This window comes from Chenopodium album, chromosome 8, assembly GCF_948465745.1.
Source record: "Chenopodium album chromosome 8, dcCheAlbu1.1, whole genome shotgun sequence".
NCBI lineage: Eukaryota > Viridiplantae > Streptophyta > Magnoliopsida > Caryophyllales > Amaranthaceae > Chenopodium > Chenopodium album.
The window spans coordinates 11,062,344-11,080,070 of record NC_137841.1 but is presented as its reverse complement, the minus strand read 5'-3'; the positions used below and the strand labels follow the sequence as shown (position 1 = coordinate 11,080,070).

The 17,727-nt window shown below is 41.0% G+C and overlaps 1 pseudogene; it reads right to left on the bottom strand.

Moving 5' to 3' along the window:
• Positions 1 to 5,766: 5,766 nt before the first annotated feature.
• On the bottom strand, positions 5,767 to 5,865 carry LOC145557119 (small nucleolar RNA R71; annotated as a pseudogene).
• Positions 5,866 to 17,727: the final 11,862 nt, after the last annotated feature.

Below are 17,727 nucleotides of genomic sequence, written 5' to 3'. Positions count from 1 at the left end.
GATCCCATCATCCCTGGAAAGTCTCGACGTTCTCCATCTCGTAGGAGTCTGGCCATATCCTCTTCATTAGGTCTTCTCATATATTCGTCACTAAAATAAGAGACAACTCCTTCAACAAAATGTTGTAAGGAGTCTCTCGCAAGAGATGCACTAATCCGTAAGTAGTCATCAACGGAATCAGCAGCAGTTCCATATGCAAGTGGTCTTAAAGCCGCGGTGCATTTCTACAATGCTGATGCTCCAAATCTACCAGTAGCATATTGCCTTTGTTGAAAGAACTGATGACGTTCTTCTATAGTATGCACAATACGGAGAAAGACGTGCCTTTTCATGCGGAATCTCCGACGGAACAAGTTTGGAGGGAACACTTAAGGATCAACAAAATAGTCATTCCATAAACGGTTGTGTCCGTCTTCACGATCCCTTTCGACCAGCGTCCTTGGTGCCCTTGGAACTTGATTAACCATTTAAAAGAATTCAACTGGATTGTTCATTATGAATTCATCCATCATTAAATCAACAAGACGATTTGCTTGCCTCCGATCTGTCTCTCATAACGTCGGTTGTAGTCATCATTGGAATTTTGATTTGTGTTGGCAGATGAATTGGAAGAGTTAGAAGATGAGTTGGACGAATTAGAACTCTCAGACATTTTCAAAGCTAAGGAAGCTACTTTGATGAGAGAGCTAATATATTATTGATTGGTTGAGTGAAACCAAATTAAAACATATAGCAATATATAGAACTATGTACGAACTTTAATAATAGTGTGTTGTTATAATGCTATCATTCACCATAAAAAATAATGTACTGAAAAGCTTCAATGTGATTTCATATCAATAGGTTGTGTGGTCATTTTTATGTCTTATCAAAATCAATAATTGCTTCACTTTTTTAGAAGGGTAAGTCTTTAGTTTTTCCAGTGAGCAATCACATAAAATTAAATACCTACATTTATCAGAAAAATACAAATACATAAGTTCATGTGAGCAATGCACAATTTTTGTTATTGTTACATCTCATCAATGTCAGTAATTCCATTAATGCAATACTTTTTAAAAATAGTAAGCAATTAATTGATAATAAATAACAACTTAAACAACATGATTACAACTTCAAGTACAAAAGTTGACACTAAACAACATTCTAATCATTCTAGAATCTAACACTACTACATTTTGAAGACAATAAGTTAATTGGATGGGAATAATATCTTCACTAAATTGTATTCCTTCGTTCTTGATCCTCTTCTGATAAGTATGGCTTTGCTTTAAGTATCTTGAACAATTCCAAGTTGATTTTCCTTTGCTTTTGTGCTTCTCTCTCCCTTTCTAGATGAGCATTTTCAGCTTCTGTCTCTCTCGGGAACCTCAACTTCATCATCTCCATCTCAGTTTCAGATTGCCTTGTTATGTTCATGTTTTGAATAGTAAGCAACCATTGTTGAGAATTTTCCGTCGCCATGTTCATAACTTTGTTCTTACCTTTATTTTTGCTATAATCATCAATAGAGGGGAAGCCTAAACACCCAACATCACCACTGGTCGGTGTATCTAGGTTTGTTGAAGACGAGTAATTACTAGCTTCATTAATCCGAGATCTCAATGAAACACCGGATTGGGTTGCTGTCTTCTGCTTACATGTCTCGACTGGATCTTCATTTTCGCTTATGTTTGTTCATTTTTCATAATATCCCAAGCATGCATATCTTGGAAAACTCTACTGGTATTTTTCCTAGTTTTGTCGTCCCTATAAATTCTACACGCAACCTTAATAACATCGTCGTCAGAATGACCACTTCCTCTCCTTGATGCAGCATGTGCATACGCACCTGAAAATTTTGAACAATTAGCACTTAGCCTTTTGCACCGACATCTAAGTGGCTCCAAAGCCCTTAATTACTCTTAGCAAATCATCCTTCTTAATCTCTTCGGTACCTTGTTCAAATTGCCTCTCTCTATATAATCTAAAATTATTAAACATTGCCTAAACTTTTGCCCAGAATTCATTCCCCTTTTGGTTGGTATTAGTTTTTTTTATATTTACTTACCTCAAGCCAAGCTCTCACAAGGACCTCATCTTCAGCATGCGACCAAAAATTCCTTCGATCTGTATTGCCTCTACCTCCGCCTCCTACATACCCTCCTTCATTTTCTTCAGCTTCGTCATCATTATCGTCATCAGAGGCAATAGTTGATCTATATGACTAATTAAAATTTGAATTTGCACCTTCATGTCCTGACATGTTAAAGTGTTGTGACATAGGGAAGGATGTTTCATTTTCAGCAAATTGACGATTTTGAAAAGGTGAGTGTCCTTCAGATGGAAGAACATTTTGAGAATAGGAGAAGTTAAGAACTTGTTGTGGTCGTAAAGGGAATTGTGAGATAGAACTTGGATTTGTGAAATTGATGTTATTCATTCCATAATTTGGAAACTGTGAAAAAATTTGTGAGTTTGGTTCCACTTGAGAGTTGAGATTCATTTGATAATCGGAAAATGAAGGTTGAGTATTTGAATTTTTTTTTCGATTTTGAAGAATTTTTTTCTGATTTGATTTATCCATATTCAATAGTTTTTTGAATTTTGTAGATAAAAAATAAATTACTTTAAAGGAATGAATTGAGCTAAATAAAGAAATTAAGCTAAATGAAGAAATTGAGCTTAATGAGAAGTTGTTCAAAAATACCTCAATATTGGTCTCTTTTTATAGAGAAAAAAAAAAGAGAAAGACGTTGGTGATTTTTTTTTTATTTGTATTTTTCAAATTATTACCGTTGCAAAAATTTGCAACGATTATAATTCTTGCCGTTGAATTGCATGCGTGGTCATCCAACAATATTACCGTTGGCACCTTTCATTTGTTGCTAGTACATGCAAGTTTGCCCTCTTCTTCTTCCAATAATACACTGCCACTTGTCATTTACATCTTTATGACCAAATTTTTAGCTTGGTCATCTTCAAGACCAGGTCATTAACTATTTCATCCAATTTTTTCTTTGTTTCATCTTTTTAATATAAAAACTCCTCTCTCTCTCCTCATGACTACTGACCTGGTCATCCAATGGCCACACTCTAAAAAAAACGTGAGGGTTGAGGTTCACTCATGTCCTTCTCTTTACCGTTAAAAAATTAAAAAAAAATGATGACCTTGGCTCAACCCAACATGTTGTTGTGCTCTATATTCAAGCACAAGTGTAGCATGGTAAGTTCATAAGCGGTTATTTTGGGGCTACTAAATGCAAGGACAATTTTACCTCAATGGAGAATAAGGTAAAATTTTTAAAAAGCTTATATTTCAATTTATCCTTTACTTTAATTTAATCCTTTATACTTCTAACTATATAATCATCCATATCGTTTAATTTACAACCATATTATGGTTTCAAAAAAAAAAATACAACCATATTTTAAAGTAGTCAATGATGAGTGTCATTTATGGCACTTATAGGGTAGTCTTTTAGGGTTATTTCTCTCCCTTTTTAATGCTTTCTTCTCTTATTTTTGGTCCTTTTTCCTTTAGTTTCTCTTTTTCCTCTTTTCTTTATGATTCTCGTGTTTTTATCGTGTTTTCCTTTATTTGGCTCTTTTTCCCTTTTATTTCCTTTCTTTGTTTACTTGTGTAGGTATTGTGAGAATCACCTTGGCAAAGGATTCAATTTGGGACCTTAATGATCAAGCAAGGAAGAAGCATTTGGCTAGAGAGGGCTTAGAGAGGCCTTGGAGAGGCCTCGGAGAGGTTTCCAAGGCAATACCAGCAGGCCGCGGGCGCAGGTCATCTTGCTGCGGGCGCGGGCCTATGTTACTCAAAACTGCCAAAACTTGGCAGGAACTTGCCGCGGTTGCCCCGCGGGCTCTCCGCGGGCGCGGGTAAAATGGAGAGGCCGCTTTATTCAGAGAGACCGCGACCCCCCTGATCAGGCTTTGGGAGCAGGGGATTAGCCGCGGGCGCGGGTTTCACTGCCGCGGGCGAGGGTCTCTGCTGCCGCGGGCGCGGGGTCTGCCCAGATAGCCCGCGGAGGGTTCCGTACCCATTTCTCCGCGGGCGCGGGTCTATCGAGAGAGGGCGCGGGAGCTGCCGATTTCTTCTTTGCTTATAAATAGAATTGTATTTCCTTTTTGAAACCAACTTTTTGATAATTTTCATTAGCTTAGTTTTAGAGAGAGAATCTAGAGAGAAGTTAGAGAGAAGTTCTTGGTTTTGGATTTGTAACTCAACATTTGATCAATCAAGTTTGGATTTCTTCATTTTCAATCATCAATATTAGTGAGAATCTCTTCCTTCTTTCATCTTTTACTTACTTGCTATTTGATTTTTGCTTGTTGCTTGTTCTTCTTTGGATTTGAATTTGATATTGTTGATTATTTTGATTTCTCTTAGATTTTGATATAGAAATGAAGATTAAAGCAATTTCTAGTTATTTGTTCTTGAATTTCACCATGATTAGTGAGTAGATTAGTTGATAGGGAAAGGGGGAAGCATGTTTGATTAATGAAATTGCTAGTTGATGCTCTTTGATTGATTGATTTCTTGCAATTAAATTGGTTGACATAGTTTTGCATGATATTGATTAGACTAGGAGTGATCAACCTATAAGATTAATCTAGATTGCATTGCAACTCTTAATGACATGAACAATATATTGAATTGAAAGTTGCTCTAATTGATTGGGTTTGCTTGTGATCCTTCTTGATTTGCCTTTCATAGTGACACCTAGATTGGCCTATAGGAGATAGCATTTGAACTCTCTTGATTGCTACTATTGTTTGTCCATTGCAATACTTGAATTAATTGATTGAGCTCTAAACTAGCATTATCATTGAACTTGCATGTGAAACCCATATCCCTAGTGTTTAGACCTTTGTTTTGCTTGATTAGACTTGCTTTAGTTTACCATAGTGCCAACCATAATCTCAACTCCATCTTCGAGGTAGCTTGACTTAGACTCTAGTTTTCATCATTGCATTCCCTAGGGATCGACCCTTAACTTGCCCTATATTCATATAAGGTTGGTTAGGTGTTTACAAATTTTGTTTGACTTGGGGGAAGGGTAGATAACGACATACATTTTCCTCTTGTCAAAATGGCGCCGTTTCCGGGGAGTGCTATTGGTGCTTAGCTTTTGTTGTTGAGTCTACTTCATTTTAATTGAAAAAAAAATAAAAATATAAAAAGATTTTGTTTCTTTAGGCTACACTTGTAGCCGTGCTACTAATATTTTCTTTGAAGTTTTGCATGCATAGAGCTCGTGATCGATCCATTGTGCCTTTTGACCCGGAAATTGAAAGGACTCTCTCAAGGAGAAGAATAGCTAATCGATTCTCCTTGGGGTATAGTTCTTCAAGTGAAGAAGAGATTGAAGAAGAGCAAGGCATGGGAGAAAATCCGAGAGTGGCCTTGAAGGAGCTAGGAATACCCGGTGCCTATAGGTTTGAGAGCGGCATAGCTCTGCCTACAACACCGGCAAATGATTTCGAGATTCGGCCGGCCATGATCACCTTAATTGAGAGGAGGCAATATAGTGGGGCTAAGAATGAGAGCCCGTTGAACCATCTTAAAGAATTTGAAAAATATTGCAACACCATCAAAGTCAACGGAGTTTCTCAAGAGTTCATACGCCTCAAGTTGTTCCCCTTCTCTCTCATAGGAAGATCCTTAGAGTGGCTAGATAAAGAAGTGAAGCCCAACTCCTTGAGAACATGGGATGATGTTACAAAAGCCTTTTTGTCCCGCTTCTACCCTCAAAAGAAGACGGCGGAGGCAAGAGCCTTGATTCAAGGGTTCAAGCAAAGGCCAAATGAAAGCCTTTACGAAGCATGGGAGAGATACAAAGAGTATCAAAGGGAGTGCCCTCACCACGGAATCCCAACATACCAAGTGGTCCAAATCTTCTATGGCGGTTTAAGTCCCCAAGGCAAGTCATGCCTTGATGGGGGGGCCGGGGGTCCTATCATGAACAAGACCGAAGAAGAAGTGGTGGACATCATTGAGGACGTGGTGACGTACTATAGATATTGGCAAGATGGGGAGAGAGACTCTTCAAGCAAGCAATCTTCATTGTACTCGGTAGACCATCTAAATGCGATCAACAACCTTTCCTCCCAAATGACAAACTTGGGAAAGGAGATGACCGCAATCAAAGCCAAGTTGGAGAGCACTTCTACTTCATCCCAAGCTTCGAATTTTCCCTCCCAATTTAAGGGGAGAGGTACTCCTTCTAACTCTCAACCCCCTCCCTCTTCACATAATATGCCTATGGGTTGTTTGTTTTGTGATGCATGTGGATCGTATGATCATGACTCTAGTAATTGTCCTAATGAATGTGTTGATGAGTTTGATAACAATGAGAGTGAGCATGTGAATTATGTGTCAAATAATAATGCTCAAAGGTTTGATAATCAAAGAGGTCAATGGAATAGGAATTACCAAAACCAAGGCAATTTTGACAATTATAATCAAGGTGGTGGTTATAGAAACCAAGGGAACTAAGGTTTTCGTGGTAGCTATAATAATCAAGGTTATAGTGGCCAAAATCAAAGCCAAAATTATGGTAATCAAAACCAAGGTTATGGAAATCACAACCAAGGTAGTGGTAACCATAATCAAGGTGGTGGTAACCATAATCAAGGTTATGGACAAAATCAAAATAGGGGTACTTGGAACAACCAAGGGAAGGGCAATTTTCAAAATAATGCTCAAAGAGGTCCCCCACCCGGATTTGTTCCAAGGACTCAAGGAGAAAATTCCTATTCCCAACCTTCTTCACCTAGGACCAATTTGGAAGAAATAATTGAGAATCAAACCAAGTTGTTGAACACATACATGGCCATTAGTGATAAGAAGTTCAATGAAATGATGACCCACAATAAAATGCTTGAAAATCAAATTTCTCAACTTGCTAATGCTTTGAAAGATCATGCAAGCCCTTCTTCTTTACCTTCCCAAGGTCTTGATCCCAAGAAACACGTGAATGCTATTGTTACTAGGAGTGGTAAGGTTCTTGAGGAGAGATTGCCTAGGAAGGGTGAGGATAAGGAGATTCCTAAGGAAGCCTTGGTTGAGAATGAGAGGGATAGGGCATCATTGGATGAGGTTGTGGTTGAGACACCTAGAGAGGTGAGAGTAGAGAAAGAAATTGTGAAACCCAAGCTCCCTTACCCACAAAAATTCACGAGACACAAATTGGATGAGCAATTTGGGAGATTCATTGATATGTTAAAACAACTTCATCTTTCTCTACCTTTTACCGATGTGATCAACCAAATGCCAAATTATGCCAAATTCCTCAAGGACATTTTGAGTGGGAAAAGGACTTGTGAGGTTGTGGAAACTATCAATTTGACCGAAAATTGTAGTGCTATCATCATGAACAAAATGCCACCCAAATTGAAAGACCCCGGAAACTTCTCCATCCCTTGTGCCATTAACAAGATGCAAATTGATAATGCCTTATGTGACTTGGGAGCTAGTGTTAGCATAATGCCATATTCGGTTTATCAAAGGCTTGAACTAGGGGAACTCTTACCTTCTAACATTACCTTGCAATTAGCCGATAGGTCAATCAAGTTTCCAAAAGGTAAGGTAGAAGATGTTCCATTGAGGGTTGGGAAGTTTGTGTTCCCGGTGGATTTTATTGTGCTTGAAATGGATGAAGATGCTACCATTCCAATCATTTTAGGTAGACCCTTTCTTGCTACCTCGGGTGCTATGATTGATGTGAGGAGTGCAAAGATTTCCCTTAAGGTAGGAGATGAGGTCATTGAATTTGATTTGAATGAAAGCATGAAATATCCATCTTCTTCTCTAGAAAATTGCATGATGATTGATTCACTTGATCATGTTGTGTCTTCCATGCATGAGCACTTGCTCACCTCTAACGATGCTCTTGAGAATGTTTTGTTGAACAAGGACAAAGTTGGTACACCATGCAAGGAAGTGGCATTCTATGAAGAGTTGCTTAATGGAAGCATGGAGGAAGTGGATGAGCAAATGTGCTTGAAAATCTCAAGCCAAGAGGCTTTGCAAGCGGCCACATCAAAGGAAGGTAATGGTGTGCCTATGGTAGAGCTCAAACCTCTACCATCACACCTTAGGTATGAGTTCTTGGGCCCTCATTCCACTTATCCCGTGATAGTTAGTGCATCCTTGAGCTTGAGCCAAGCTCAAGCGTTATGTGGTGTTTTGAGAAAGCACCAAGGTGCTTTGGGGTACACAATTGATGATCTTAAAGGTATAAGCCCCGCCTTGTGCCAACACCATGTAACACTTGAGGAAGGCGCCCTTCCTTCTATCGAACGACAAAGAAAACTACATCCCCAAATGGGAGAGGTAGTTAAGAAGGAGATCACCAAGCTATTGAATGTGGGAATCATATTCCCCATCTCTAGCTCAAGGTGGGTCTCCCCCGTGCATGTCGTTCCAAAGAAGGGGGGCATGACCATGGTTGAGAATGAGAAGGGTGAGCTCATTCCAACTAGGACGGTCACGGGTTGGCGGATGTGTATAGACTATAGACGTCTAAACACATCCACCAAGAAGGATCACTTCCCTCTTCCATTTATTGATCAAATGCTTGAAAGACTAACAAGGCACAAGTTCTATTATTTCCTCGATGGATATTCGGGATTCTTTCAAATCCCTATTCACCCCGATGATCAAGAGAAAACTACCTTCACATGTCCTTATGGGACCTTTGCCTATCGAAGAATGCCCTTTGGGTTATGCAATGCACCCGCTACATTCCAAAGGTGCATGATGAGTATTTTTGGGGATATGTTGGAGGAGGAAATGGAGGTCTTCATGGATGACTTTTCGGTGGGGGGTGTCTCATTTGAGGAGTGCCTTGTGAACCTTGAGAAGTGTTTGGAAAGATGTGTTAAGGTCAATCTTATTTTGAATTGGGAGAAATGCCACTTCATGGTGGAAGAAGGTATAGTGCTTGGGCACAAGATTTCAAATAGAGGCATTGAGGTGGATAAGGCAAAAATAGAAGTTATTGAGAAACTTCCACCTCCGGTGAATGTCAAGGGTGTGAGATCGTTCCTTGGTCATGCGGGTTTCTATAGAAGATTCATCAAGGATTTTTCACTTATTGCTAAGCCCCTAAATGACCTTCTTCAAAAGGATGTTGAGTTCATTTTTTATGACAAATGCTTGAAGGCATTTGATAAATTGAAGAAGGCCCTTATCTCCACTCCTATTATTCAAGCCCCAAGGTGGGATCTTCCTTTTGAATTGATGTGTGATGCAAGTGATTGGGCTATTGGAGGTGTTTTGGGACAACGTGTAGAAAAGAAGCTTCATGTGATCTATTATATGTCCAAGACACTCAATGGGGCTCAAAAGAACTACACAACAACGGAAAAGGAATTTTTAGCAATTGTGCACTCTTTTGAGAAATTCCGTTGTTACTTGTTGGGTTCCAAGACCATAGTCTTCACGGATCACGCGGCCCTCAAGTATCTCTTTGCCAAGAAAGAGTCCAAGCCTAGGTTGATTCGATGGGTGCTTGAATTGCAAACTTTTGAGATTGAGATTAGGGATAAGAAGGGTGCGGAGAATTTTGTGGCGGACCATCTTTCTCGCCTTGAGGGTGATCACATTCATGATGATGGTTCACCAATTGAGGATAGAATGCTTGATGACTTCTTATATGCCATAGAGGAGAAGGAACTCCCATGGTATGCCGACTTGGTGAATTTTCTAGCATGTGGGGAGTTTCCACCCTCTTTCTCAAAGAACCAAAGGAAGAAAATCAAAAGGGAGGCAAGACATTACTTGTGGGATGATCCCATCCTATACAAACGAGGGGTTGATGGCTTACTTAGGCGTTGTGTTCCAAATGAAGAGGTGCCTAGTGTTTTAAGGATGTGCCACTCGGACCCTAGTGGTGGGCATATGGGTGTTTCCAAGACCGCTACCAAGGTTCTTCAATGTGGTTTGTGGTGGCCGCATCTCTTCAAGGACTCATGGGGCTTTGTGAAGTCATGTGACCGATGTCAAAGGGTTGGGAATATCTCCAAGAGGAATGAGATGCCTCAACAGCCCATTCTTGAGTTAGAGGTGTTCGATGTTTAGGGGATTGACTTCATGGGACCGTTCCCATCTTCATATGGTAATCAATTCATACTTGTGGCTGTGGACTATGTTTCTAAATGGGTTGAGGCCATTGCCTCCCCTACTAATGACCACAAAGTAGTGTTGAAGTTGTTCAACAAAATCATCTTCCCAAGGTTTGGCGTGCCTAAGGCTGTGATAAGCGATAACGGATCTCATTTTGTTCACAACGCTTTCCAAAAGATGTTGAGGAAACATGGAGTGCATCAACGGTTCGGCCTTCCATATCATCCTCAATCGAGTGGCCAAGTCGAGGTCTCCAATCGTCAAATAAAGCTCATTCTTGAGAAGACGGTTGCAAGGAATAGAAAGGATTGGTCGAACAAGTTAGATGATGCTCTTTGGGCTTATAGAACGGCTTTTAAGACGCCTATTGGTACCACTCCATATCGCCTTGTCTATGGCAAATCGTGCCATCTCCCGGTAGAGCTTGAACATCGTGCCTTATGGGCTATCAAGAAGATAAATTTTGACTTAGCTAGTGCGGGGGAGAAGAGGTGGTTGGATCTTCATATGAGCTAGAGGAACTTCGACTTGATGCTTACGATTGTGCTAGCACCTACAAGGCTCGCTCCAAAGAGGTTCATGACAAGTTGATTGAGAAAAAGGAGTTTTGTGTAGGTGACAAAGTCCTCCTCTACAATTCAAGGATGAAGTTGTTTCCCGGAAAGCTCATGTCAAGATGGAGTGGACCATTCTTGGTGAAAGATGTTTTTGATACTGGTGCCGTGGAGATTTCTCCTTTGAACTCCTCATCTTCATTCAAAGTTAATGGTCATCGGCTCAAGAAGTACTATGAGGGAGTGTTTGTTGGACTTGTTCACAAAATGATTCTTTTTAAGCCACCTTGAGATGGTGGTGCACGTCGAGCTAACGACGTTAACCAAAAGCGCTTACGGGAGGCAACCCAGATTCTCATCTCATTTTTTTTTCCTTTCTTTTCTTTTATTTTTCCTTGATTGGTTTTTGAATTTATTTTTGAGTTAGTTTTGTGTTTGTCTTGTAGGTCGCCCATTATCATCTCTTGTTGGAAAAAAAAGGGGTTTGAAGAAAAGTTAAGAGTGCTGGGGAGAGGGCTCCCCGAGGGCAAGGAGAGACCTCGGGGGCAATTTCTCCTTTTGAGGCAAATTGAAATGTCATTTCCAGGGACTTCCCGCGGTTGCCCCGCGGTCTCTCCGCGGGCACGGGAGGTTCTGAGAGGGCGCCTCCTGTTGGAGAGGGCGCGGGCCTTAATTCGGCAAAATTTGGAACCCCAATCCAGGATGTTCCCGCGGTTGCCCCGCGGTCTCTCCGCGGGCGCGGGAGATTTTCCGCGGTCGCGGAATTTTCGGGAGAGGGCGCGGCCTAAATTCAAGCAAATTTGGAACCCCATTCCAGGGACTTCCCGCGGTTGCCCCGCGGTCTCTCCGCGGGCGCGGGAGGATTTGGAGAGGGCGCGGCCCCCCATCAGGTATTAAAATTCTAAAATTCCAGGAAGTCCCCGCGGTTGCCCCGCGGTCTCTCCGCGGGCGCGGGAGATTTGCCGCGGGCGCGACATTTTCTGGAGAGGGCGCGGCGATCTGGGTTTTAACCCGGGGCACGTCTCTCTTCTCTCTCTCTCCTCTCTTATTTCCTCCTCTTCTCCTTATTTTTCCCCTTTCTCTCTCTACCTCCTCTCAAACCCTAACCCCATAAACATCAATTTCTCACAAATTTCTTCACCTTTTGCCCAAATTTTTCACAATTTCTTCCATATTCCTCCATTTTCAACACTCCTCCTCTTATTTCTCGTGCTTCTTCGGGAAAATTCGGGTCTTTGAAGTGCTTTGAGTTTAATTTGAGTCTCCAATCTTGGTATACTTCTAACCTTTGTAATATTTTTATCAATTTCAATTGATTTCTTTACATTGGTTTGTTTACCTTGAATTTGAGCATGATTTTTGTGTTTTATGGTTGATTTATGGGAAAATTGGTATATTTGGGTGATTGTTACTTTTTCTTGTTGATTCATGATTATATTGTTGAATGATTGTTGATATTGTTGTTTGTTGTTGGATTTTGGTTGTTGTGTTGATTGGAACAGGTACCTTGTAGTTTGTGGTGGTTTGGTTGGATTTGTAAGGAGGTTTGTGAGTAATTTTTGGTGGAAGTTGTTTTGTTTGAGGGAGTTTGTTGTGTTCTTGTGACTTGTGTGAATTTTGTTAAAATGGATTTGATAAGAAGAGTCAAAAGTAGCAAGAAGCGCTCAAACCAATCCCCCGACCAATCTTCTCAAGGCCAATCCTCAAACCCTCAACCCCAACCGCATTCCACAACTCAAGATGATGCTCCTCCTCCTCCTTTACCCCCTCTCAAATTTTGGAACCGGTCTAAATAAACCCCCATCTATAACAAAATGAAAGACCGGAAGTTTAGACCCTCCCGGCATTACTTTCGTGAGGATATGGCCAAGTTAGGAATTGAAAATGACCTTGACATACTCCTAGATAACCTAAGCTTGGGTGAGTTTCTAAAATCGGCCCCTAGAACCTATTTGGAGCCTTCCATTGGATTTTTCTCCACATTTGAGTTCAATAAGGTGGGGGAAACCGATTTTATTATTTCCTTCCAACTCTTCAATGTCAAACACACCATGAACCTAGCCGAGTTCAATGTAGCCCTTGGTTTCAACCCCAATGGTGATATCTTCGAGCCCCTTATCCCCCTAGTCTAATATGAGTACAATGAGGTTTCTTGGTGGAGAACCATAGCCAACAAGAGGGAGTTTGATTCGAAAAAGTCTCTTGCTAGTGAGATTATCCATCCGGCCCTTAGGATCCTTCATAGAATTCTTGGGTATTCGGTTTTTAATAAGCAAGATTTGGGGAAGTTGTCTCGAGAGGAGATTATGGTGTTATGGATGGCTACCAAGCCGGAGTTAGGGTCAAGGATTAATTTTGGCTATATCTTCATGAATTGTTGCAAGGATATAATGCATGGGGTCAAAATGGGGGAAATTCATTGTGGGGGCATGGTGACACGTCTTGTGTCGTATTTTAAGCAAGAGGGGTTCTTGAAGTCTTGCACTCCGGTTGGAAGGAGTGAAGACGTGTGGATTAGTTTGAAGCAAGTTAACACTTTACGTTTCATAACTAGCACTAGGAGACCCGACACCTACTCTTGGCTAGTGAGAAATACCCACCATTGCCTACTCCCTAACCCGGCCGCCACCTCCATCCTTCGTGAGGCTAGGAACATTTGGATGGTCCCTAGGGACAATAGGAGGATTGAAGATGAGATGAAGGAGGATGATGAGATTGATGGGGGTGATGAGAATGATGAAGAAGAGGAGGAAGGAGGAGGAGGAGATGAGTATGATGAAGAGCAACAACAACCGCCACTACAACAACAACATGAGCATTTTCATTATGATGCTCAAAGAAGAAGAAGAGAACGAAGACGACAACAACAACAACAACAACAAGGTTTCCAAGGAGATGCTTATCTCCGAGAGATGGAGGCCATGAGAGACAACATGGAGCGCATGCAATTGAGCATGCAAGGTATGTACTCGGACCACCAAACTTTGTCTTATCAAACTAGCGCATTGTATGACGCTAGTGTGCGTAGGGGGGAGGTCACACCTCCGGTCAACTACCCTTATGTGCCGCCCCAACAAGGGCCGGTACCTTCATGGGGTGGTGACAACCTCCCTACGTACCCGTATTGGCCCGGGGTGGAGGATCCCGATGTGCCAAGGCGCGATTTCCCACCTTATGATTATAGGGTCTCGGGGGGGGGGGGGGAGTGATTATCGGGGTGATCCCGCATATTACTATGTTCACCCCCATCACCCCGAGCCCCTTGTTCAGCCTGAGCCCTATGACCAATTAACCCGATCCCAACTTGACCTATTCCAGGGTCACTATGGTTTTCCTCCCGGTTACACCGGAGGTTGGGATACGGGTGATGATGGTGCCGGCCCTAGTGGCCAATAGTCCCCTTATGCATGTTTGTTTCCCTTTTTGTTCTCCCCTTTCCCTATTTTGCATGTTTATAGGCATCGCGGTCGATGCCTTCATTTTGTGAGGGGGGAGGGTCAAAAAGGATGTTTTATGTTGTTTTGGGGAGGCACCTAGGGCTCGGTGGGAAGTCTTTGATAAGGCTTTTGGTGGATTTTTGCTAATGGTCTCGTTGGTCTGTGCTTGTTGTTGTTTTGTTTCATCTCTTGATGTTTTGGGAGTGTCTTGAGAAGAAAAAAAAAAAAAAAAACAAAAATAAAATTTTTCTTGATGATGATGGTTTCTCTAGGTTTTTGTATATAATTTGTATCTAAGTGTTTAATTGTTTGCTTTTGTTTGAAAGTTACTAACAATTTCATTTTGTATATATATAGCCTTTTTCTTTAACTCACCTTGCTCGTAGCCTATGCTTTGGATTGCGGAACCTTTTGGAGAAACACGTTCCTACTCCTTGGGTACTTTAATTTGGCACGGATGCTTGGTGAGGCCTTTCTTATTTTACCTCTTTATTTTCACTTCTTCATTTTCTTGGTTGCTTAGATTAAGATTAGATTTAGGAGAAGTTGAACGGTTCGAGGATGTATGATTTTAACACCTAGTGTGTTTGGGGTCTTTGGCGATGTGGCCATTAGACCGCTTGTATGTCGATTGGGATAAACGTGTTATGATTGCATCTTTGCCCTTTTCCTCTTTCCCTTTCTTGTCCTTGTCTAAGTTTTCCATTTTCTTCTTTTCTTTTCTTTCCTTTTCTTTTAATCTTGTTTGTGTGCATAACTTTTTGAGGCTTTATTTTCACTCTTTCTCTTTTTGAAAATTGGACTTGTATGCAATGGACTTTTGCTTTTGAATAATAGTCTTCTTAGGTAATAATGGTATGCACGGTTTGAGATTACGTTTGGTTGATTCTAGGATAAAGCATGCTAAGATAGTTGTCTAGAACTAGGGGGATCATGAAGCCGGATTCTACTCGTTTGTGGCATGTTGGTAGTTGCTCCCTATCTTTGATTTGACACCCTTAGTGAGTCTTTGCTACAACCATGTGAGATTTATATTTGTTCAAGCTTTCATCATACTCTTGCATGAGCGGCATGGATCCTTGATTTTCGCAAACCTAATCTAGAATCTTAGCGTATGATTCCTAAGACCGTGACCGAACTTCCTAGGGAGGACAAAGGCAATTTTTTTCGGGGAGGTATTTTTCTCTTTCTAGGATAGTCCCTTTTTGGTTTGGGATGCATTTGCCTTCTTTTTACCCCTTTGAACCCTTTTCCCTCTTTTCAAGCCGCATAATTAGATATCTTGAGCCTTTTGTTTCGTTCTCCTTCTTTGTTTTTGGTTTTTGTGAAGCAAAGGTCAATGTTTGGTGATTGTGGTCTATGAAGTTGGGGTTTGGTTCGAATTGGTACACATAATTGAGTTGTTTATATTTGGTAAATAATGGCAAATGCCTATGTAAAAGCCGTCCTTAGTAAAAAAGGCAAGGACTAATGCTTTTAAGGAGTTCAAGGAAATTCAAACAAATTTATTAATGAGAAAATGCAAAAAAAAAAAAAAAAAAAAAAAAAATTGCAGTGTCTTTCTCCTCTCTATGCATTGAGGACAATGTTCTCCTCTCTATGCATTGAGGACAATGTTTCTTTTAGCTTGGGGGGAAAGCGTTTGCGCTTTTTGTTCTAATGATTGTAGATTGTTGCTTTGAATAACCTTGGGGGTGTTAATACGTTTTTGTTTGGTGATTACTTAAGTTAGGTGTTGAGATTTGGCCGGTCTTTGCTTCACAATTTAGGATAACCACCAAATTTTAAATTTTAAGCCTACCTTAACCCTTCTTGCCTTACGTTACAACCTTGGGGAAGACCTTTGGACGTAGGAGTTGAGTCTTTCATCGGTGGAGGGAATCATAGGTTGTAGACTAAGGAAAGGGGATGCGAAATCAAGATGTCGAGTAGCCCAAAAATTTGATTTTTTTTTTTCCGGTTCCTTCGCGGAATCTATGAGATGCTCACTAAGGGGAGACATGAGATTAATAGGGGGAACGCGGTAAGACCGTTTGGGATGAAAGTGGAATGTGATAACTAGTTCCTATGCTTAGCATATTTATGTTTCAATCAACCTTAGGTATCTTATAACGTGCATACCATAATTCTCTTTAGAAAGGTTGTTATTCATTTGAATTATAGTCTCTTTGTAGAGTCCATTTCGTAAAGATTTTGTTTCCTTTTTCCTCTTTCTTTTCCTTCTCTGTTTTGCCTCTTGGGGGTTTGGGGGAGAGTTATGGGTAAACTCTTAGGATACCCTTACGAGAGCATCACTCGTCCTCTAGAGCGATCTAGGGGTTTAAATGGCTTGTTGTTGCTAAAAACAACCGTGATTCCTACGACAGTGAGTCTTAGTGTAAATTCTCGCCCCTTTTTTTCTTTTTGCTTCGAATAAGCCCTTCTTATTCCTTTTTAGCCTTTGTTTTGCTCGGGACGAGCAAAAGTCTAGCTTGGGGGAATTTGATGAGTGTCATTTATGGCACTCATAGGGTAGTCTTTTAGGGTTATTTCTCTCCCTTTTTAATGCTTTCTTCTCTTATTTTTGGTCCTTTTTCCTTTAGTTTCTCTTTTTCCTCTTTTCTTTATGATTCTCGTGTTTTTATCGTGTTTTCCTTTATTTGGCTCTTTTTCCCTTTTATTTCCTTTCTTTGTTTACTTGTGTAGGTATTGTGAGAATCACCTTGGCAAAGGATTCAATTTGGGACCTTAATGATCAAGCAAGGAAGAAGCATTTGGCTAGAGAGGGCTTAGAGAGGCCTTGGAGAGGCCTCGGAGAGGTTTCCAAGGCAATACCAGCAGGCCGCGGGCGCGGGTCATCTTGCCGCGGGCGCGGGCCTATGTTACTCAAAACTGCCAAAACTTGGAAGGAACTTGCCGCGGTTGCCCCGCGGGCTCTCCGCGGGCGCGGGTAAAATGGAGAGGCCGCTCCATTCAGAGAGACCGCGACCCCCCTGATCAGGCTTTGGGAGTAGGGGATTAGCCGCGGGCGCGGGTTTCACTGCCGCGGGCGAGGGTCTCTGCTGCCGCGGGCGCGGGGTCTGCCCAGATAGCCCGCGGAGGGTTCCGTACCCATTTCTCCGCGGGCGCGGGTCTATCGAGAGAGGGCGCGGGAGCTGCCGATTTCTTCTTTGCTTATAAATAGAATTGTATTTCCTTTTTGAAACCAACTTTTTGATAATTTTCATTAGCTTAGTTTTAGAGAGAGAATCTAGAGAGAAGTTAGAGAGAAGTTCTTGGTTTTGGATTTGTAACTCAACATTTGATCAATCAAGTTTGGATTTCTTCATTTTCAATCATCAATATTAGTGAGAATCTCTTCCTTCTTTCATCTTTTACTTACTTGCTATTTGATTTTTGCTTGTTGCTTGTTCTTCTTTGGATTTGAATTTGATATTGTTGATTATTTTGATTTCTCTTAGATTTTGATATAGAAATGAAGATTAAAGCAATTTCTAGTTATTTGTTCTTGAATTTCACCATGATTAGTGAGTAGATTAGTTGATAGGGAAAGGGGGAAGCATGTTTGATTAATGAAATTGCTAGTTGATGCTCTTTGATTGATTGATTTCTTGCAATTAAATTGGTTGACATA